Here is a 23126-nt window from a genome sequence, read left to right on the forward strand (position 1 = left end):
CAATCTCACAGATGGGTGAAAGATATTTTATTTTTAATTAGTGTTTCTGTTTGGTTTGAAAAAGGAAGCTGACTGAAGGCTATTTTGGAATGATCTTGTTTATTACTGTGGCATGGATTGAGTAGAATGGCTGCCCACATGGATATTGAAAATTGAAGACTGAGAAATTATCTTTGACTCAGATACTATTAAAGTAAACATCAAAGGTTATTTAATTTCTTCTATATATCTAGACATTTCCCTAAATTTTTAACTAAGAGACAATGTGTCTCTGATGTTGCAAATAGTTCCTGGAGCATAGCTCACTAAATTTCAAGAAATTGGCATATTCTTTTACTACTCAAAAGATTAACTAACACATACCTTGCATGCAAAATAGCAAATAAATCTTTCAGTAAGTAGCTGGAACACTAATTTTCAGGATGAATTCCTAAATGTAAGAACTCATGTTGCCCTACCAAATACTTCATTTGAAATTTATTTTCAATCATTATGTCTATCACATTAAGGGAAATTTCCAGACAAAACTGTATTAATTAGATGATGGTGTGCCACACCCAGGCATGTTCTCATCCAGCTTTTCTAGGTTACTGCAAACAGACACATGTCAGACATTTATCTCACATAGATATAGCATAATCATGTATTTTATGAAAGATCATGCCAAGTCTCTCTCTTTTTAAAGATTATCAAATATCAGGGCTCAGCAAAGAAGTTTTGTAAAAGTAGAGCCTTAAATGAGAGGAGACAAAGTTGAGTTTGTATTTAAGTAGTACAGTCAGTTCTCAAATATTCATATTCATGAAAGAAAAAATGGTACAGATTATAAAAAATAAAATATAAAGCTTCTTTCCATCAGGGTGAATAACTTGGGATAAGACAATTTTAAGAAACTGGTGAGGATGGTATTCAGCCAATTGGATGTGGGACATTTCATCTAAGATGAAAAGATGATGGGGTCCCCAGAAGTCAGGGAAGAATTAGGGATGAGTTTGTGTGTGTGTGTGTGTGGGGGGGTGTGTGTGTGTGTGTATGTGTGTGTGTGTTAGAAGGGTCAATACACCATGGTTTGGGTTTTCACTGGTAGTTTGAGGCCAAATGGAATAGAACTGTCTGCTATCTATTACATCTTTGGGACCACTTTCTCACTACATATTTCCTCATGCTCTTAGCATTAATTTTTATGGTACATTTATGAATATCACCACCTTCTTGTTTGATTGGAACATTTTTGTAGATTAATTAAGTAAAAGATAAGTAAAATCATCTGCAGATACAGGACATTATTTGCCTCTTTAGAACTTGGACAGATCTTCTCTGGTTCCATACAAAGTGTAGAGTTATTTTTTCTAGATCTGTAAAGAATGATGATGGTACTTTGATATGGATTGCATTAATTCTGTAGATCACTTTAGGAAGTATGGACATTTTAACAATATTGATTCTACCAATCCATGAGCAAGGTATATTTTTCCATTTGTTTACATCTTCTATAATTTCTTTTCTTAGTGTTTCGTAGTTCTCCCTGTATATGTCTCTCACATCTTTCCTTAAATATATTCCTAGATATTTAATTTTCTTTGAGGCTATTGTAAAAGGTATTGTATTTTTTATTTGAGTTTTGGCTTGACTGTTATCAGCATATATGAGTGCCTCTCATTTGTGTATATTGATTTTGTAACCTGAGACTTTACTTAATTCATTTATCAATTCTGGGAGTCTCTTGGATGAATCCTTGGGGTTTTCGAGATATAATATCATATCATTGGCAAAGAGCTAGAGTTTGATCTCATCTGCCCCCATTTGGATGCCCTTAATACCTCTCTCTTGTCTAATTGCTGTAGCAGGGACTTCGAGCACTATGCTAAATAGAAGTGGAGATAGTGGGCAACCTTGTCTTGTTCTGGTTCAAAGTAAGAATGGTTTCAATTTTTCCACATTCAGTATGATATTGGCCGTGGGTTTGTCATAAATAGACTTGATAATTTTAAGGTATGAGACATCTATGCCTATTTTGTTAAGAGTTTTTATCATAAAGGTGTGTGGAATTTGTCAAATATTTGTTCTGCATGTATTGAGAGAATCATATGGTCTTTGTCCTTGCTTTGGAGGTATCAGTCTATCACACTTCAAGCTGTACTACAAGGCTATAATAATTAAAACAGTATTGGATTGGCACAGAAACAGAGACTCAGATCTTTGGAACAGAACTTAGAATCCAGAGATGAAACCATCTACATGTGGTAATCTAATCTTTGACAAAGCAGACAAAAATATACATTGGAGGAAAGAATCTCTTTTCAATAAATGGTGTTGGGAAAACTGGATAGCTACATGAAGAAGAATGAAACTGGATCCCCACCTCTCACAAAAATCCATTCAAGATGGATGGCAGACTTAAACCTAAAGCATGAAACCCTAAGAATTCTAGATGTTGGGAAGACCCATTCAGACATTGGTCTAGGCAAAGAATTTTCCAAGAAGACCCCCAAAGCAGTCATCATAGCAACAAAAATAAATAAATAAATGGGATCTGATCAAATTAAAAAGCTTTTGCACAGCCAAGAAAACTATCATTAAAGTGAATAGACAGCCTACAGAATGGGAGAAAATATTTGCTCTCTACACATCTAATAAAAAGCTAATAACAAAAATCTATCTAGAACTTAAAAGACTCAACAAGAAAAAATCAAACAAGCCCATCAATAAATGAGCAATGGAAATGAACAAAAACTTTCCAAAGAAGACGAATAATGGCCAAAAAACATATAAAAAAATGCTCAACATCTCTAATCATTAGAGAAATGCAAATCGAAACCACAATGATATATCACCTAACCCCAGTGAGATTGGCCTTTATCAAAAAATCCCAAAACAAATGCTGACGAGGATGAACACTCTTACACTATTTGTGGGACTGCAAATTAGTGCAACCTCTGTGGAAAAGAATTTGAAATACCTCAAACAGCTAAAAAAGAAATACCATTCGATTCAGCAATAGCACTATTAGGCATCTACCCAAAAGAGCAAAAGACATTCTATAATAAAGACATCTGTACTCAAATGTTTATGGCAACACAATTCACTGTTGCAAGGATGTGGAAACCCAAGTGCCCATCAATTCATGAGTCAATTATTAAAATTTGGCATATATATACAATGGAATATTACTCAATTACAAGAAACGACAGTGATCTAGCACTTCTTATATTTTTCTAAATTGAGCTTGAGCCCATTATCCAAAATGAGGTAAGACAAGATCGGACAAGAATAGTCTCCACTTGTATTCACCATCAAATTGGTACTGACTGATTAACACTATGGAGCTTACATGGTAGTAATATTCTCCAGGGATTAGAGGGTTTGTGGGGGTAAACTCACAACTAAAGGACATGGTGAACATTGTAGAGGGGAAGGGAATGCCTCCAACTCTTGCTAGGGAGAGGCAAAGGCATAAAATGTAACCAAAGTGTTTGTACTCTCATAATACCCTGAAATAAAAAATAAATAAAGAAAAAAAAAGAAGTAAAAAATTTGGAGAGCAGGATGATAGGGAGGAGAGATACTAATGTTACTATTATGGAATTTGCATGCCTAAGAAGTAACTTCTGTTTTCCCCTCAATTCCTGTAAATTTTACTTACATTGCCCCAAACCCATCATTTTGATTCTGAAATGTCTAATCAATTATTTTTACTCTTAATTCATTAATTACTCTTAATTCTATGCTCTTGCTAGTTTCTATTCATAATCAACTGTAAGATCTTTATCTTTATTGTGTCTCACCTTGTTTCCTTCCTTGCTTTTGAGACTTCTTGTGTTATTAATATTTTATTAGATTTACTTCATACAGTTTTGGTAGCTCACTTTTCACTTTGGGGACTTTCCCCCGCTCCAACACTTTTGTCTCCTATAAACATAGTAGATTTTGATTTACAATTGCTTACAGAATCTAATTTGTTTAATGTGTTTATGTGATTAGATGACATTAGCTTTATGCTATTTTGATTGTAAATAAAAGTGAGAAATAATGACAGTAAGTATAAATACAAAAAAAAAAAAAACCCGCTCTTATCTTGAGAACATTTTCATTTAGAATTCATTTTGTTCAGGTAATTGCCAATGACATATTTATTTGTCTTTCCCAGTGAGAAACAAGACAGTACAGAAAGGAAACTGTTGGGGGAGGAGTCAATATCAAAAATTAAACCATATTATTGAAGTGAAGAAAGAAGGGAAGCTCAAGATAGGGGAGGTGATAGGAAGATAATCCTGAGTCCTCTTTTGTAGATGCAAATATCCAACTCAGAGAAATTGAAAGAATTTGCTGATTGGGTTGCTGAACCACTGTCAGTAATTTTGAACAAATCATGAAAGTATAAGATGCCAAGAGACTCGGGAGTTGGATTTTGGAAGTTATACATAGGTAAGATTTAACCTTGATGATTGAAAATTCAAGAATATCATATTGTGAATGATTTGTACATACTTAGAAGAGATCTTGGAGGCAGAAAAGGTCTGGGGGGAACAAGTCATACTAAATGAGTCTTATTTCCTTTCTTGATGAGGTAACTATATAAGGAGAAAAGGAAATGCCCCAGATATTATATCTGTTATTCTCAAAAAGTCATTTGACAAAACATCTTATAATGTCCTAGTCAATAAGAAAAGAAAATGAGAGCTGAATATTAGAGTTAGGTGAATTAAACAACAGAACAGTGTTGATTTATGTTACTCTGGAAAGAGTGACTGAATGTTGTCCTATAGAGCTCTGTTCATAACCTTATTCTCTTTAACATTTTTATTATTATTTGGATTAATATGCAGCAGGCAAGATTACCATATATGTAAAAGAAAGCTGGGAAGGGCAGTCAACATTTTGAATAACAAACTCAAGATTGTAAAAAATGTTGAATGTTTATTTAGAAAAAAAATAGGATTTTATGAACCTGCTAGAAATATGGCGAGACCTATTTGTAAGAGCAGACTTAAAAGCATATAGAGTAGGCACCACCATCAACAAAATAAGATTTTATATCTGGGTTCTCTGTTCTGTTCCACTGGTCAATGTCCCTGTACTTGTGCTAGTTGAAAGCTATTTTAATTACTATAGCCTTGTAGTATAGTTTGAAGTCTGGTAAATAGATACCTCCCAGTTAGTTTTTATTGTCTAGGATTACTTTTGCAATACAGGGTCTTCTCTGGTTCTATACGAAGCATAAAATTATTTTTTCTGTATCTGTGAAAAATGATGATGATATTTTAATAGGGATTGCATTGACTCTGTAGATCACTTTGGGTGTATAGACATTTTCACAATGTTGATTCTGCCAACCTACGAGCATGGTATGGTCTTCCACCTGTTTACGTCTGCTATTTCCTTCCTCAGAGTTTCATAGCTCTCCCTGTAGAGGTCTTTTACCTCCTTAGTTAAATATATTCCTAGGTACTTTATTTTCTTTGTTGTTATTGTGAAGGGAATCGAGAATTCGATTTGGTTCTCAGTTTGACTGTTATTGGCATATATGAATGCCTCTGATTTGTGTGTATTGATTTTGTATCCTGAGACTTTACTGAAATCATTTATCAATTTAAGGAATCTCTTGGTTCAACCCTTGGGGTTTTCTAGATATAATATCATATCATCAGCAAAGAGTGAGAATTTGATCTCTTCTGCCCTCATTTGGATGCCTTTAATTCCGCTCTCTTGTCTGATTGCTATAGCAAGGACTTCCAGCACTATGTTGAATAGAAGTGGAGATACTAGGCAACCTTGCCTGGTTCCAGTTCTAAGTGGGAATGCTTTCAATTTTTCCCCATTCAGTATGATGTTGGCTGTGGGTTTTTCATATATGGCTTGTATCATTTTTAGGTAAGCCCTGTCTATGCCAATTTGGTTAAGCATTCTTATCATAAAAGAGTGTTGAATTTTGTCAAATGCTTTTTCTGCATCTATTGAGAGGATAATATGGTCTTTGTCTTTGCTTCTTTTTATGTAGTGAATTACAATTATAGATTTGCATAAGTTGAACCATCCCTGCATCTCTGGGATGAAGCCCACTTGGTTGCGATGGATTATTTTCTTGATAAGCACCTTGATTCAGTTAGCTAGGATTTTGTTGAGAATTTTTGCGTATATATTCATAAAGGATATTGGTCCGTAGTTTTCTTTTTTTGTAGCATCTTTCCCTGGTTTTGGTATCAGGGTTATGTTGGCTTCATAAAATGTGGACCTTGATCAGTGTAACAGAACAGAAAATCCAGATATAAAACCAGCCTCATATAGCCATCAAATCTTTGACAAAGCAGACAAAAACATACACTGAGGAAAAGAATCCCTTTTCAATAAATGGTGCTGGGAAAACTGGATAGCCACATGTAGAAGACTGAAACAGGACCCACACCTTTCACCTCTCACAAAAATCAACTCATGCTGGGTAACAGACTTAAACCTAAGTTGTAAAACTATTAGAATTCTAGAAGAAAATGTTGGAAACACTCTTACAGACATGGGCCTAGGCAAAGAATTTATGAAGAAGTTCCCAAAGGCAATCACAGCAGCAAAAAAAAATAAATAAATGAGACATGATCAAAGTAAAAAGCTTCTGCACAGCCAAAGAAACTGTCATGGAGCTAACAGACAACCTACAGAATGGGAGAAAATTTCACAAGCTACACATCTGATAAAGGGCTGATAACTAGAATCTATTTAGAACCTAGGAAAATCAGCAAGGAAAAATCAAACAACCGTATCAAAAAGTGGGCAAAGGACATGAATAGAAACTTTCCAAAAGAAGACAGAATAATGGCCAACATACATACGAAAAAATGCTCAACATCTCTAATCATCAGGGAAATGCAAATCAAAAGCACAATGAGATATCACTTATCTCAAGTGAGAATGGCCCTTATTAACAAGTGCCAAAACAATAAATATTGACATGGAAGTGGAGAGATAGAGCACTCCTACATTGCTGGTGGGACTGCAAACTATTTCAACCTCTCTGGAAAGCAATATGAAGATACCTTAAAGCAATACAAGTGGATCTATCATTTGATCCAGCAATCCCATTACTGAGCATCTACCCAAAAGAGCAAAAGTCACTTTATAAAACAGACACCTGCACTCAAATGTTTATAGCAGCACAATTCACAGTTGCAAAGATGTGGAAACAACCAAAGTACCCATCAATATATGAGTGGATTAATGAAATCTAGTACATGTATACCATGGAGTACTATTCAGCTATAAGAAACAACGGTGATATAGCATCTCTTATATTTTAGATAGAGCTGGAACCCATTCTACTAAGTGAAGTATCTCAAGGATGGAAAAATAAGCATCACATGTACTCACCAGCAAATTGGTTTCACTGATCAACACCTAAGTGGACATATAGGAATAACATTTATTGGACATTGGGCAGTTGGGAGGGGGGAGAAGGGGGTGGGTATATACATACATAATGAGTGCTATGCGCACCATCTGGGGGATGGACACGCTTGAATCGCTGACCCGAGGAGGGAGGGAGGCACGGGCAATATACCTAATGTTAACATTTGTACCCCTATAATATGCTGAAAGAAAAAAAAGAAAAGAGAATAAAACGAAAAAAATGGCATTAAAATTATAAGAAATGTGATAGGTACACATATGAAGTTCTGTGTTTAGTTTTGAAAATCAGAGATATGAGAGAGAAATTTGACAGCAGTTCATAAGAAAAAAGAAGATCTAGAAATTTTATTGATGACAAGTAATCTTTGAGCACACTAATACAACAAAATGAAACAAAAAATATATATAATGCAATCTTAGGTGACACTAGTAAGAACCTGGTAAGAACCAGATCTGTAAAATTGGGGTAAGAAAAATAGTACCTTCCTCATAGATTGTTGCATGGATTAAATGATTAAATCCATGTAAAACACTTAGCACTGCATTAAGTGTAAGAATTCAATGCATTAATTATTATTATTAAAAATAAATATGATATTCTTAATTTACTTGTGCCAAATCACATCTGGAAGAATATGTCCATGTGAGGGATACTGAGAAGGGTAGAAATATTAGAACCAATATGAGAACTAGAGAAAACTTGAGGTGGGGAAGATGAGATGACGGTAGTCTTCCAAAATATTGAGGGCTAGTAAAAAAGAATTCGATTTACTCTTCATGACTCCATGTATTACCAATAAGAGAAATAGGTGAAAGTTAAAAGGAGACTCATTTTAGCTAGGGACAAACTATCTAATAATCAGAGCTATTCACACTTGAAATGGATTACTCAGGAGGTGGTGAGTTTCTTATTACTTGAGGTGTTTAGGCTGAGGTTGGGTGATCACCAGGTAGGAAACACTATAGAAGTATTCTTGCATGGGGTGCATTTATGCATTCATCCACTTGTTAAGATCATCATGAGATAAATAGTTAATGAGAACCTACTATGAGTCAACATTTTGATAACTGTAGTTTAACTGTAGTTGGACATAAATCTAAGGTTCTTTCCACGTCAATGTGTGATTTTGAAGGAACAGGTACATACAGTCCCTAACTCAGGATTTTTCGACTTTACAATGGTGTGAAAGTGATAGACATTTAGTAGAAACTGTACTTAAAATTTTGAATTTTATCTTTTCCTGGCTTAATGAGATGAAATAGAATAATCTTTTGTGATGCTGGGCGGTGACATCTAGCCTCAGCTCCCAGTCAGCCACACAATCGTGAGGGTAAACAACAGATACTTTACATTGCACTGTGTTGCCAGATGATTTTGCCCAACTGCAGGCTAATGTAAGTGTTCTGAGCACATTTAAGGTGAGATAATCTATGATGTTGGGTAGGTTAGGTGTATTAAATACGTTTTTGAATTATGATACTTTCAACTTACAATGGGTTTATCAGGATATAATCGTATCATAAATCAAGGAGTATCTGTAACTTAAGTTTTCACAAGGGATCACTAAGCTTCATGTAGGGGCTATTTTTCTTAGAACTTACCTTCACTCCCCACTCTTAACAGCCCCAACATCGCTTACTGCAAAAGTAAATACCAGCTATACCATTACATATTCTGTCGGAGATACCAATGCCTCGTGAATCACATCAAGTTGGAGGCTTTACCATTTGAGCAGTGGCACTATTTTTTCCAGCTCAGCTGCAAAGCCAGAGGGACTGTCCATAATTTCCAATTCAGCCTTTGTTGCTGGTGTGTGATGCTTCATGTTGAAATGACATTTTCTTTTCAATGTAAACATTTTTAGATATGCTGTGAAAAGATTTTAGTGTAGCAAATGTATCAGAATAGCTGTGTCTAGCTTGCTCAGTGAAATCTTGTTTTGAAATAAACAAATAAACAAAGAAATTTATTCCCTGTAAAAGGGGAGCTAGCTAGGAAATCATGTAAACAGTATTCACACCCTGTGTTCCAGATGAGTTGCTCTCCCCGCTGCTGTCAGCAACATTTGCTGCCAAATCCACTAACTGCTTTAGCCTTACCTTGAATGGATAAACAATATAATCTTCCATGGCACATCTCACCAGCCTCTGCTAGTCAAGAAAAGCATGCCTGTTTCATAATTATGTCACAAAAGCATCTTGCTGTACTAGAATAGCAAAGTACTTGAATTAACACATGCACTTGTCCAAGACTACCTAGCCAACAAAACAAAATAAAATAGAACCCCAAACGCACTAGAGAAAAGCAAGGCACTAGGTGATCAGTAAGAATAGTGTTAACACAGCTACAGAATGCCTTAGTACCAACAGCATAGCACAGAGGTGAGAAGATTGTGACAAAAATAATTGGAGGAATGTAAGCATAAGAAACAACTGGGCAACCTTTATTCCCAAAGAAAAGAGAGAATTGAAAATAAAATATTAGTGCATATTATTTTATAAAGAATAATAAATTTTAAAATAAATTTAAGAAAATTAAGATGAGTCTAAAACATTAAAATAATATGAAAGATTGTGATCAGTTCATATCCTTCCTTCCCACCCCACCTTCAGATCATATTCTATACAGCACACACATAGGTAGTAAAATAATGGCAATTGTCATTCTTCTCAACTTGCTTGGAGCAAGTTATTCTTTGCCCTGGTTGAGTGACAATTTGCAAGTCTATTCTAATATAGTTTTTAAAATCAGATCTACATTCATATCCATTCAGCGACATCTGTAATTTCACCATTTATAGAAGAGGCAGCAGTGTGAAAAGGTTATCAATTTAGAAAAATTCAAATAAGTCAACAAAGCAGAACTTTCCAATATAAAACCAAACAGGTGTGTATGCTTACATAACGTGTGTGGTGCACACCACCCGGGGATTGGACACATCGGGGGAGGGAGGGAGGGCAGGGGCAATATTTGTAACCCTAACAATATTTGTACCTCCATAATATGATGAAATAAAAGGAAAAAATAAAAATAGTTGTTTCATTTAAAAAATAAATTAAAAAAAATAAAACCAAACAGGATGGCTTATTCTGTCCTTTGTATAAAGTTCTGAATGATGCCATCATTCTGTTTCATGGAGAGTATTAGAACGATATAATGGAGGTGTCTTTGGTGAAGAGTGGAATGACTAGCACAACTTTGCCTCTTTGAGTGAATGGTAAACAAACAGAAGGGAGTGTAATGAGTCACAGCTACACAGAGCTTCATGGCCAACAGAGATGAGAAAGGTTAATGGTTAAAGGTCATAAAATCACATGACATGAAGATCAGCACTGTGTATTTTTCACCCCCAGAAACTGTAGGATTAGCTGATGAGTTTTAAAAGGTTGGTGGATGAGATTTTTTAAATGGGTCTTGATTTAAAATATCAAAGAAAATGGAAATACTCACTTAAAAATAGGTAAAATACCTGGAAAAATAATTCACAAAAATACAAATAGCTGGTAAATATCTGAAAAACAATTCATCCTCACTTGAGGTCTGGGGTGAAAATTGAAACAAAAATGGGATATTGTTTTTACCTATCAAATTAATAAAAATGAAAAAGAATGATGACTCCTGCTATTGGTGAGGGTGTTGGTAAATGGACACTCTAATATACTGCTAGTGTATACATTTTCTGGAGAGCAAGCTGAAGATGAATACACCAATATGCTAACTGTGGCTGCTCTAAGTGGTGGAATTATAAATGACTATTCTTTTCTTATTTATATTTTCTATAGCCCCTAAATGTTTTCTAGTGAGCATATTTTATAATTCAACAAAGACAATATTTAAAAAAACGTTTTAAAAGGTGAATTCTATAAAAAAGAAATATCTTCAAAATCTAAGACTACATTACAGTCTGTCTTCCTACGTTTCCTGTACTCAAAATTTGGGGCATTTATCTTATAGTGCCCAGTATTGTTTTATATACTAAGTCTTATTTACCTAACAATTAATAGATTGCAAACTTCTTGAGAGTAGCAATGTTATCTCTGTATCCTTGGACCAATGTTGATATCCTTAGACCAGTGTTCATATCCTTGGAACAATGTCCAGTCTGAAAGGACATTTAATTCATGTTAATTGTATTTTCAAAAAGCAAATTTATCTTATTTCTCCCCAAACCAATTCCCCACCACTACCTACTCCTGGACCTGCCAATATAGTCAGTGCCACTACCATGAGCTTAGCCACTCAGTCTTAAAATGTTGGAGTCCCACTTAATCTTTTCTTTCCCTTACCTCCAATGTCTAATCACCAAGCCCTTTAGATTCTTTGTAGTTTTTCATTATTCTTTTCATTCCCACAGTAACCATCTTATTCAGAGCATCAGAACTTCACTTGAAGACAGTACTGCAACTGCTTCCTAACTGGTCTTTCTACCTATAAGTATATCCTTGTTCCCACACCAATCTTCCTAAAGCAACATTTTACATGCTACCCCTACTCAAAATACCTTCAAGAAATTCCCTTGATATAAGGGATAAAGTAAAAACTCTCCAGTCAGGCATTTATACTCATCTATTATTAGAATCTGGTTCCAACCTATATTCCTTTATTTCCCTCTCTTACCTAATAATAATAATAACAACAATAAAAAGAGTACTTTTTTAGTGCTTACTATGGGTCACATACAGATATAAATGTGTGTACACACACACACACACACACACACACACACGTATTTTTTAATTCCCCCAATAATCCTGTGAGGCAAAAAGGTAGGGTATCATTATTATCCTATTTTAATGGCAAGGAAGCTCAAGATCACACAATGATAAAATGGTAGAACTTTTCACTCTTATCAGATGTTTCTATTACCTGGACATAGTACCTGCCCTTTTGTCTTGGAATCTTTGCTTATAACATATCTTCCATCCAAAATGGCCAACTCTTCACTTTAATAAAATTATGTCAGTCTTTTGGGACCAACGTTAAGCTTTCTGTGACCATTCCAGCACAGACTACTTCTTTCTTCTTCATAGGCCTTTTTCATTCACAGTCCCATTGCACTTGTCCTTATCATCATTTGGCACTCATTGTAGACTATCCTATGTTGTTATTTATTTATATATCTATATTTTTATTCATTCTGTCACCCTACCTAGATTGGAAGCTCCTTGAGGGCCAGAACCACAGTAAATACTTTTATTTACCCAGCAACTAGCACAGTTCCTGAGAATAGTAGATCCTTAATAAATATTTATTGATAATCATCATTAATATATTTATTCATCAAATACTTACTAAACATCAAGTAGGAATAGGAAATAAAGATATAAAGATAATTAGAATGTTGTTTCCTTTACCCCAGTGTCTAAAAGTCTGGAGAGAGAAAGAAAGCTTGTAAATGAAAGAATATAAGTTGCAAATGATGAAGTTAGTGCTATCTGTATAAGGTGTTATAGTAGTACAGGAGAGGAAGTGGTAATTTTTGACTAGGGAGACCTGGGAAGGTTTCTTTTTTCATTTAATTGTCACATTTGAGTCAAGTCTTGAAACAGAAGTTCATCAGGTACACAAGAGGTTTCCAGTTGGGAGAAATAGCATATACATAGGCGCTAGGGCAAAAATAAATTGCACATTTTTGAATTGCAAATAGTTGAACATGGCTAGAATGCAAGATGTGGAGAGGGAGATGCAGAGGTGAACCTAGAAATGTGAAAGCCACATCATCAAGGGTTTTGTATGCGTGGCAAAGGAAGTATGGTTTTTATTTTGCAGTTAAAGGCTAAAATTTGTCCATTAGGTTTGGCAATTGGAAGACCCATTGTGACACTAGCAAAAGAAGTTTCAATGAAGTGATAAAGTGAAGGTTGAATCAAAGTGTGAATGAACAATGAGTGAGAAGCAATAGTGAATTTAAAGTACTCTTCCTGCCATAGAGAAGGTGAGACATTATGTGGTAGGGAGAGAGGTTAGAGGATTGATGGAGAAAGCTGGTTGGGAAACCTGAGGTAGAGAATACATGTTGGAGTCTGGACACTAAAGGGATAGGAGAGGATATTCACACAGCACAGGCAAGGGATTATTTAGAATGGAACAAGAAGAAGGAAAACAGGAAAAACTGTGTGTGGATATGGTAGTCCATTATGTGTATAGGATAAAATACATGAGGCTGAGTAATTTGTAAAGAAAAGAGGCTTATTTGGCTCACAATTCTGGTGGCTAAAAAGTCCAAGGGCATGGAATTGGCATTTGGTTGGCATCTGGTACTGGCTTTTGTGTTGCATTATATAGCATGGTGGAAATTCAAAGGAAAAGTGAACATGTGCAAAGGAGCAAAACACAAGGGGTATCCTCGCTTCATAACAACCTGCTCTCATGGAAACTAATCCATTCCCTTGAGAACTAATCCAGTCTTTCAAGGATGAGAACTCACTGCCTCAAGAGTACCACCAAGCCACCAACAAAGGCAGAGCCACCATGACACAAACACCACCCATTAGGCCTCATCTCTTAAAAGTTTCACCTTCCAAAATTACTTGTAATTAAGGTTCAAATATGAGTTTTGGTGGGGACGCTCAAACCATAGCAATAAATATATATAAGTTTATAAGTGTGGGATAATATGTACAGGGATTCCAGTTTGTTGGTTTGTGAAGTAGGAGGTGAGATAGTTTGCTGAGACTAAGGGCTTAGGAGTTTGTAGGTGACTTAAAGGAAAAGGTAAATAGAAAGAACAGTCTTGTGGAAAGATAGCATATGATGATGGTGGATGATGCAGTCTGGGCTGATTGATAGAGGAAGGAAAGAAAAAGGAGTTATGGGAACCTGTTAAAAAAGAGACTGGGGGTCAAAAGACAAGATATATCAAAAAGGTAGAGTATGAGTGTAGCAGAAGGAAAGGAAAGAGAAAACAGAAAGAATTAGAGTTTATTATATTTAGGGAGTGGGATAATAAAATCTAAAATTTCAGGAGTCAAACATTCCCAGGGAAAGATGAGTCAACAGTTTGATCACTAGATGTGAAGATAGGGAGAATTGGGAAATATGATATCAGGAAATCTAAGTAGGTAACAGATAACTGTCAGCTCTACCTTTAAAATGTATCTCAAATCAAACCATTTGTCATCAATTATACTGCAACCACTTAGTCTAAATCACCATTAGCTTTTACACTTGGCTCCTAATTGATCTTTGAGATTCCACTCATTCTTACCTCCCTCCCAGCCCAGGCAGCTCCTCATACTTTGGACAGAGTGTATATTAGAACAGATCATGTTCCTTCCCTCCTTTGCTCAAAACCCTCTCCGTCTGTTGGCTTCATTAAAGTCTTTACATAATTTGACTCCAGCCTTTTGAGTCACATCACCTAGCACTCTTCCTGTCCTCATTGTACTTCAGCTACACTCGGCTCCTTGCTGTTATAATGAGTGAGATGTGCACCATCTGGGGGATGGTCATGCTGGAAACTCAGACTTGTGGGGGGAGGGGGGAAGGGCATTTTTTGAAACCTTAAAATTTGTACCCCCATAATATGCCGAAATAAAAAAAAAAACTCAGTGTAAAATTAACAAAGATTGTTCCTTTATGATGATTTTCCTCATACAGTGTTCTTAATCCTTAACTGAAGGATTATATTATTATTATTATTATTTTCTTTCTGCTTATCTTCATAGGAAATCCCTACTTTCAAGGAACTGTCCCCTTTTTCTCTGTTTTCTCACAGGACCTAGTATCACCTTTCCTCAAAGAGTTAAAGCTCAAAAAAATGCTCTACCAATTTATATAAAATAATCCTTTTATAGGATTTCTTTAATCCTTCTAGTAGAATGATTTAACCTTTCAAAGGTCTTTTTCCCTAAGGAATATATGCACATTCTTAGTATTTTCCAAGCCAAAAAATAAATACTTAGAGTTAATTGTACATGTTTGCTGTCATCGAAAAAAATTCCATTTTCATTTACTTTTTTCTTATCTCAGGTTTTGCTTAAGACTCCTGAACCTTGTTATTTAAGATAGCAACTAACGACTAAGCAGTGACTACCGAGTTACAATGGTCAAAGAAATAGGTTAGGGTTACCTGGTGCTATGCTAGAATTTCTCAAGCCTTTAGTCTTAATAATCAACCCTTACCATCATCATCTTCCAAAGGAAGAAAAGCCCCTGATACAGAAATTCTTTGCTATCCTTTCCAACTTTGATTTCTTAAAATGTATCTATTACCCTCAGGTATTTGTAGCTAAATCCCAAGAGGTAGCATATTTTCATTTCAACACACTAAAGCACTTTTTGATGAACTTTATTTTTATTTTTGTTATGTGTGCTACTGATATCTTTGTGTCTGTTCATACTTGTCTGCACTATGACATGAATGAGGGAGAATAGAGGCCAAAAAGAAACAAATTTGCTTCCCATAGGAAACTAGATAGGTTGCAGCTTAAGACACTCTTAAGCACAATTGTGGAACAGTACTTAAAGTAAAGCAAGCTCCTTCTAATTGGCTTAATTCCCAATTGCTTGCTTAAGCCATGGTTCTTTTTTGGCTCCATGATCTTATGTGTTTCACTGAATGAGTGACAGGCTTTATTGTTCCATTTTCCTGGGTTAGCTTATTGTGAATCTGGATAACTGCAAATAGAACTGTGTGAGCTACCTATTTTCTAATTGTTTCTTCCTCCTCTAACAAAGGCAATAAAACCAGAGTGGCAAGGAACAAAAAGAAAACAAATCAAAAACACCAAATGTACCACTAATTTACTTCCTTTCTGTGGTCTTGAAAACATGAGATTGTGAATATTTAAATTAAATCTACACAATACAACAGTTATAAACACTTTTCTTTATCCACTCATTGGTTGATGGGACTTAGGTTGATTCTGCATCTTTGCAGTTTTGAATTGTGCTGTGATAAACATTTGAGTGTAGATATCTGTTTGATAAAGTGACTTCTTTTCCTCTGAGTAGATACCCAGTAGTGGGATTGCTGGATGGAATGGTAAATCTACATTTTTTTCTTTGAGAACCTCCATACTGCTTTCCACAGAGGTTGTACTAATTTGCAGTCCCACTAATAGTGTGTAAGTATCCCTTTCTTTCTGCATCCATGCCAACATCTATTGCAAAACAGTTTTTTTTAATAATCAGGAAAAATTACATTTGACTGATTTATCTCTTAAGTTTCTTAATCTATATATTATAATTTTTCATTACTTTTATTTCTAGCAATTTATTTGTTGGAAAAACTGGGTTGTTTGCACTGTGGCATTTTCAACAATCTAGGTTTTGCTAGTTGCATCACTTTGGTGTCATTTAACATATTCCTTGTATTTCCAGTAAATAGATTTTAGATACAGAGGCTTGATTAGGTTTATGTTTACTATTTTGGCAAGAATATTTTATGACTTTCCATTTAGATATATATATAATGTCTAGGTTGCTTGCACTCTCTCTATCTGTCTGTGGCTCATCTGTATGTCTCTGTCTCTAAAGCAGGCAATGATGATTATTTACTGGATTCTTTATTTGGTTATGATGATGGCTACTTAAATAGGAGCCCCATGACATTCTCTATCACACACAATCCCCTTAATCTTTATTTCATTCATAACAGTTCTAATTATCTGACAGTATATCATTATCTGTTTATTATTAATTTCTTCTACAAGAATTTAAACTCCATGTAGCCAGAGGAATTATTTTTGTTCATTTTTGTATCCAGCGCCCCAAAAGTGTCTAGTACATAATAGGTACTCAATAAATATGTATTAAATGGATTTGAATAATTATTATTTATTGATTGATTAAGAAGGGGGCAAAAAAAGCTATGTATGTGCCACATAGTTATGAGAGTTCCAGAAATGAAAATGCCACAACGAAAATACTGTTTTCAAGATCTCAAGAATGAAAATTGGAATATTAGCAGGAAGACAATGCCTAAGATGAAAATCCCACACACAAATATCACTGCAATTATTTTTAAACTATTTTAAAAATAAATTTTATGTTTTTTATTTTTAATTACACAAATAATACATACCCATTATAGAAGAATTGAAAAATGTAAGTAGAAAAACATTCTTCTCATTCTACCAGCTATTTCTCTCTCTCCCTCTTTCTCTGTTTGTGTAATTTATATATTATTTTAAAATATGGAATTCTTACCATACATACTGTGTTGTGGGTTGCTTTTTAAAACTGATACAACATATTTTTAGCATTCACACACCAAAATATAAATTTCTACCATATTATTTTTAGGAAAGTACCTTAATTTATTTAACTAGTTCCCTATTGTTGGACATTTAGGTTATTTCTCTATTTTAATTATTATAAATCATCTTTTGATTAACATTTTTAGTCAACTCTTTATACACATTCTTATTCATTATTCTCTAGAGCAGAGATTGGCAAAGTTATTCTGTAAAGGGCCAGATGATAAATATTTAAGGCTGTAGGGCCATATGGTCTCTGTCACAACTACTCAACTCTGCTGTTACAGTTAGAAAGCAGCCACAGACAATATGTAAATGAATTAACATGGCTATGTTCCAATAAATTTATTTACAAAACAGGCAGTAGGCAAGATCTAGCACAAGATCTATAGTTTGCTCTCTCCAGCCCTGTAATAAATTCCTAGAAGTGGAATTGATGGACCTAAGAAATGTACATGTTTTAGGCTTTTGATATGTATTATTCAGCAGGCCTTCAGAAAAGTGGTGCTAATTTATACTCTTTCTGGTGATGAATTTGACCATCTGTTTTCCCACGTTGTGATAATTTTTAAAGAGATTCAAGTTAACATCTCAATGAGAAGGGGACTGTAAATCTAACAAGGGACACAAAATCCAAAGGAAACAATCCCTCAATTTACAATATTTAAACTGCTATAATCTAAGCCTAAAATTTAGTGGTACTTTTCCTTATGAAGAATCAAAATTGTGAATCTATAATTGTGGCGAAAGCATCATTATTATGCATTAAGTGTTATCAGTAGTTGGCCCAAGCCAACCAGAGAAACATCTTAATCAGTCATTTAGAGCTGACCTCCTGAGGCTGGCAGGTTGTGCTGAAGAAAAGATTTTGGGGAGTAGCAGAGGTATGGTAAATATAAATATCTCCTCCCTATCCAAACAGACACACACACACAAATGAAACAAAAACAATAAAAAACAAAAAACAGCAGCTGACACTGCAGGACATGGGGATTTAAAGGATTTTAAATAGCCAGTGAAAAGCAAGTTGCATACAGCTGCATGTTCACATATTTCCCACTGTGCTTAAAGGCTAGGGTAATGTTCAGTTCCAAGTTTACTTGTCTTTTCAGCATAATGACTTTAGGGTTTTTTTTTCTCTTACTAGAGAGAAATCTGGAGAGAAAGGCAGGGTGGAGATGTTAGGAGAGACACCGAGATGTGTAGTGACAGACAGGGATGCTGAGGAACAGTCAAATAGACAGAAAAAGTGATAGGAGAGAGAGATGGAAAAGGTATGTGGAGACATTCACATCAAAACTCTCAAGAAAATGGTAGTAACATTCATCACGTGTAGGGTAGGTGGGAGATGGGAGGAGGGGATGGGATTATTCACACCTAATGGGTGTGGTGTGCATAGTCTGGGGGAATGACATGCTTATAGCTCTGACTTAGGCAGGATAAAGGCAATGAATGTAACCTAAACATTTATACCCCTGTAATATTCTGAAATAAAAATAAAAATTGAACTACGAAAAAAAAAGAAAGAAAATGGATGAACTTCATAACATAAAGGATACTGAGAGAAAAAAATAAGGGGCATAAGGATGATTCCTGAGAAACACCTGGTTGTTTTGTATTCCTGTGCACCCCCACTCTGAGTTTAAATGTGGACCAGAAATAGCACATCACTGTTTCCCATAACTGCAGTAATAGCAGAGCTACTTACTAGTTTTATAACTTTGAATAAATTTACTCAGTCTTCCTGAGCTTTAGTTTCCTTATCTGTAAAATAAGGATATTACCAACTACCTGGCACATTAGCATATTGCCTATCACATAATATTAATATTTGTTCAATAAATAACTGCTATCACCATTACCACCACCATCATCACGAGCATACTAGGAGTGACTCCTCCGCTACCCACTATAATAGCTACTCTGTCCTTAAAACCATAAATATATTCCTGCAAGAATTATAAAGTAGACTGGATAAGTGTTGTCCTGGGACAGACTCGGAATTTCTTCCTAAGATATCATTTATCACTACATAAGTTGGCTATTATAATTCTCAGTACATTCATTAGCTATTGTAATTCACATTTGTGAATGTGTTTGTGCACATGCGCATCTTTGTGCATTGGTATTGTGAGCTATTTAATCAAGAGACTCTATGAATTGAAGGTCATCATTATTACTATATTTGCTGAGGTGATGATATTATTTTATTCTGCACAGCAGTTATCTGTTTTGCAAATTCATTTATTCAAAATATTATCCCTGCTTACTTCAGAGTTAAGCTTTCAATTCTTGATATCCCATTGTTAACCCAACCATTTATAAAGAGCAAAAAAAAAAAAAAGAAAAAAAGAAAAAAAAAAGAAAAGAAAAAAGAAACAAAACCTAGAAATAAAACCACAGTAAGCCAGTGAAGGAAACCAACACTTCCAAATCATGGAATGTTAAAGTCTGAAAATATCTAGTTATAGAGGAGAAAGATTGAGGTCTATAGAAAAATTAAGATTTTTTGTAATCAAACCAGGCTTCAAATCCAGGGTTTTTGGTGTCTAATATAATGCCCTTCCTTCCTGCTTGAAGATATGAAACAGTGCAGTATATGAGGGCTGTGCAGAGGGACTATTCATTGAGAGCACTTAGGCCCACTTCAGGTTGCAGAACAAACAAGTAGAGGAGAGCACTATGGGAAAGCAGAGAGGGGGAAAATAGGGGTGGAGATAGGGTGCATTCATGCTCTTCATTGTCAGCAACTGGCTTTGGCTTGTTTAGCTTTAGGGTTGGGAGAGGAGCAGCAGCTTATATGCTTATGCCTTGCTCTATGACCTCTCCCAGAACTTAAATCCTGGAGTTTAATTTGCAACATGAATAAGCGAACTTCCAATGTAAATTAAACCAATTTTGTCAACTTTTGATTGTTACCACAATTTTAGTTTTCAATATATGTCCCCGAAGTTGGAAAAATATGTATTAAACGTGAATTGAAAATATTGTTCCCTTTTCATTCCCTCTGGGCTGGAAAACAGTACTGAAATAGTTGTAGTGAGTGTGCCTCTGTGTGTATATGTGTGATAGATGTAGTAAACAATTTACTCACCCTGAGGATAGTTTCTTTTGATCTTAAGTTATCAATGTTGAGTATTTACTAAAAGTACTGAAAAATATGATTTTGCAGAAAGCTCAATTTTGCTTGCTTGTTTGCTTTTCATTTCTTTCCCATAGAATGAGCTCTAATGATTTACTAGAAAACTGACAAACTGTTATGGTATGTAAGTTCTGACTGCTTTGCAAGAAAAAAGTTAAAAATGAAAGAGAAATTCTATCTTTGAAGTAGGGAGGGAAATGTCCTTTTAACTATATTGAAGTTTTGCTAGTCATGACATGATGGCATTATTAGGAGACCAGGGAAATATAGAGAAATACGTCCACTTACTTTGAGACAAAATAGGTTTTTTAAAAATTTCTTTTTATACAGAGACATAAACTGACCCTTATCCTACCATTTTTGTGGTTTGAGTGAAAACATCGTGCTGAGCATAGTTGGATCTCCCAATTTCTTGACAGACCTCTAATTTACTGTGAATATGGGCTTTTTCCAAGCTTTATTTTCCAGTTATTAATAATTATATTTACTACTATGGTAACTTATTAGGTTGGACTACTTTTAACTTTATTTGATGTGATTTTTTTTAAAATAAATTTTATTGTGTATATTTAAGGTATACAACATGATGTTATAGGGTACATACAGATAGTAAAAAGATTGCTATAATGAAGCCAATTATTTGATATAATTTGTCCCAAGTCCCTATATTGCTAAAAAGAAATCACTTCAAAAGCAAACCTAAAGAAGTTTGTTGCTGTTGCTAAAACCATTTCCTCTCCAAAAACAGATTAAGCCATTGAAAAGTTACTCATACAATGACTCATAACTCGACAACTTTACTATTATTATTACAACATTTTATATCTCTTTTTACATTATTAATGGCACAATAGGAGCAACAAAGTATGAATGACTTGGATTTCCATGTACTTGTTATATTTAATGAACAATTTACAAATAAAGGCTTACATTACATTTTGTGTTCTGAGTCCTATTTTTCTCATTGAGATCAATTTTCTGATATAGTTACTGTAATGATGTAACTTTGAAAGAACTCAATATAGGGACAGATTCTGAGGTCAATACCAATATGTCATTTTAAACAAGTTCTTCAATCAGAAGTGACCTTTCTTTGTGTTAGTTTTACTGCTAATAAACAGTCTAAGAAGTTATAATATTTGAAAAGTAAATGAACTAAAAGGAGGAATCATAATAACATAAGTAACTTATGGAAATCACAGTAACTTGAAAAATCTGCAAATTGAGATATCCAATATAGTATTATAAAACTGCATTGAAATACACACTTTCTTCAAGATATTTAGTTTTTTTTTTTCATTTAGAGTGGTAATTTATTATTTTTTTGCTTTGAGGAAAATAAAAATGATTATATTATTTATCTTCATGCATAATCAAATTTTTGGCAATTATGAAAGGTGTGGAACTAGGGCAATTTTAAATGTTACCTGGTCCAAACATTTTACTTCCCAGTGTTTCAGCTTTTGCCCTCAAATGGAAAGTAATATCAATTAATCCAATACAACTACTACAGGATGTAAATTATGAACTCATTCTTATAAGTATTGAAATATAACATTAACATTCTCTTGATTGAAGCTGGAGAATTTGATTGTAGCTGAAAAACTATCTAATATGGGCTGTATACTAGATAGAAGTAAGAGATCCCCATCTTTTATGTGTTCCATCACTGACCCACTAGTTGAGTGGTCTATCCTATTTCAACTTGCATTTCTCTCATCAGAACTACTATGATGACACTATTCACCTCATAGTAATTGTGGCATGGGGGTGGGGAATTTGGAAAGCAAAAAGACCCAATTAATATAGCAGCCATTTTGTAATATCTATACTATGAATATAGAAGGTTATTTAGTTCTTGTGGTGAGGTCTCTGGCAGAACTAGAGGGCTACAGAGGGCAAATATGAACCTTGTCACCGAGCTACGTTTACCTAGGAAAATGGTGGGGAGAAAGCAGTGACTTAAACATCTTCTGAGTTGTACCAGGATGATTGAAGAATGGAGAAACTAAATGTTCTAATAGCTCAAAAAGGCTGAAAAGTACCTAGGCACCATCTATAATAGTATAGAAAGTATGAGTGACTTAATAAATGTTACTTCATGGCCGGGTGCAATGGCTCACGCCTGTAATCCTACCACTCTGGGAGGACGAGGTAGCAGGATAAGCTCAGAAGTTTGAGACCAGCCCGAGCAAGAGCGAGACCCTGTCTCTACTATAAATAGAAAGAAATTAGCCAAACAATTAAAAAATAGAAAAAAATTAGCCAGGCATGGTGGCTCATGCCTGTAATTCCAGCTACCTGGGAGACTGAGGCAGGAGGATCCCTTGAGCCCAGGAGTTTGAGGTTACTGTGAGTTAGGCTGACACCACAGCACTCTAGCCCA

The sequence above is a fragment of the Microcebus murinus genome, chromosome X (genome assembly GCF_040939455.1).
Source record: "Microcebus murinus isolate Inina chromosome X, M.murinus_Inina_mat1.0, whole genome shotgun sequence".
NCBI lineage: Eukaryota > Metazoa > Chordata > Mammalia > Primates > Cheirogaleidae > Microcebus > Microcebus murinus.